Below are 2107 nucleotides of genomic sequence, written 5' to 3'. Positions count from 1 at the left end.
AGAAGATCTGTAACTGGGGCTTGAGGAATAGTCTGCAGGAGCCTGAGCAGTGTACCCATGATCTATTGATTGCAGTTCCAATGCTTTGCAGGTTCCAATGCTAAAACCTAATAAATCAATTTTTTTATTTTAAATATGTCTGCATTTATTCTTATTTTATTTTTATTTTTTTTATCAAACGGTACTTTTACTTTAACAGAATTATTTCTATTTCTACCTATTTATCTTTATTACTGGACTCTACATAACATTATGTAACATTAGACGCCCTCTTGTGGCCATTATTGGTACTGCAGCTGCTAGATGTCTCTATTCCTACATGCAATCCTCCCCAATGCTTTTTACTTCTCAGCTGATGTTAAGCAGCATCCCTCAGTCTCTCCCTCATGTCTCTGGGATACACTCTGCTCTGAGAATTCAGAGCCTTTCCTGGCTGTGTGAGCTTTTCCCCCTACTCCCCCTACATGTGACTTGTCTCCCCTGCCCTCTGTGCTCTGAGTTCTCCTGCTGGCTGAAGGCAATTACTCTTCTGTCTGCTGCTGATAGCCTGGCAGCGCAATTATATCAATGGACAGCAAGTTGTGCAACTGCAGACTGTGCAAGTGGTCAATTCTTGGACTGTGTGGAGATGGGGGCTCACCTTGGGTTGTGAATGGATGACTTGCAGCATCTGGAAGGCTACAGGTAAGACAAGGGCATTGCTAACCATTGCTGTCACCATCACTGATGACTCTACAAAGTATTCCCCTTACATCTAACATATCTATTATGTGTGAATAATAGGTGCATAGTAACATTGTTTAATACATACATGTTTGGTGGAAGGATTTTGTTTAACAACCGTAACAATCTTATGTTTTGGATTTTTTTAAACTTTACTATATAATTGCTGTTTTGTTTTTTTTAGGTGTTATTAAATATTTTATGACCTTTTTTTTTTTTTTTAAGTTGAGGAACATATTTCCTTGCAGAATGCAAGGTCAGGAGAGATGATAGGATCATGTAAATTCTGCTGTGTGGTTCTGAGTCCCATGCCTGCTAGGAAGATCCACTTCCAGGACATTAAGACAACTTCTATGTCTCTCCAGCGTTATGTGTCAGCTTTGGATAAAGGAAATCAGAGAGACACAGAGGCTGCTATTGCTGACCTCTCCTTCTGCACGTTCATGTAGCCTGGCTGTGATGTCGATGCTTTGACTTCAATGCTTTGAGTGGAGAATATATAGAGAGAAAACTTTCTGACTTTTCAATGAGTGGTGTTGGCTGCAAGCTTTTCCAAGTTTGTGACTTATAGGAATTGAACCCAGATGGAGCCAGGCAGACTAGTATTTCAGAAAGTGGTTGTTCCTGCCATAGCAGTCCATGCAGATGCTATGGGGCCTGGGGTAGGAGGGGGCCCCAGTAGGGAGGCTATTAAGGAAAACTTAATTGTGAAGAGTCCAGTGTAGAATGGCTGAAGTTAAACCTCAGGATTGTCACTAGTATCGGACCCCCCTTGATGCAGTACGATGCATTTGCTTATCTATCTTAGCATTCTTCTTCCACAGACTGAAATGAATCCTGTGTGCCTGATGCAGTCACAAATCAAAAGTGTCACCTTTGTTAAAAACTTAAAGGAGGGTTGTGGTTCTACAAAATAGTTTAAAGAAGAGGTTTGCATTAGGGTTATAGAGCAATTGTGTGCAAGAACATTGAGATGTTGTCACAATATAAGCTATCATCATCATCATCATCATCATCATCATCATCATCATCTTATTATTATTTACTACTACAGCTATACCTTTTATCCAGACCTCTGCCCCCTAGTAGTATACTGACCATGCTGACAGCTCTCCTGCTGCCTGTCCTTGTTTTAGGCATACTGTATGGTAATCAATGACTTGTATTGTCACAGTTGATGCTACAGAGACAGTAGGGTCCCCATCAAGATTTTGCTACTGGGTCCCATGGTAGTACTGTCCTGTGCTCCTGTATTTATCTCCTGATGGGCGCGCTGGGGATTTTCTGATCCCAGCGGAGAAGCAGATGTCAGCTATACACACTGGGATTTGCAGCTCATGGATTTGGGATCTGGACCACAAAGATTGGTAGCATTTACACAAAC

At 41.4% G+C, this 2107-nt stretch overlaps 1 protein-coding gene across 1 annotated transcript in view; it reads left to right on the top strand.

The window, feature by feature from the left end:
• The first annotated feature begins 471 nt into the window (after positions 1-471).
• Positions 472-2107, top strand: part of LOC108794958 (octopamine receptor-like) — a 66640-nt gene continuing 65004 nt past the window's right edge. The window contains exon 1 of the mRNA XM_018566106.1: positions 472-684. The gene's annotated coding sequence lies outside the window, so the exon portion shown is untranslated. The remainder of the gene's footprint in view (positions 685-2107) is intronic.

This window comes from Nanorana parkeri, unplaced genomic scaffold, assembly GCF_000935625.1.
Source record: "Nanorana parkeri isolate BGI_ZX_2015 unplaced genomic scaffold, ASM93562v1 scaffold919, whole genome shotgun sequence".
Lineage (NCBI taxonomy): Eukaryota > Metazoa > Chordata > Amphibia > Anura > Dicroglossidae > Nanorana > Nanorana parkeri.
This window is presented reverse-complemented; position numbering and strand designations above follow the sequence as displayed.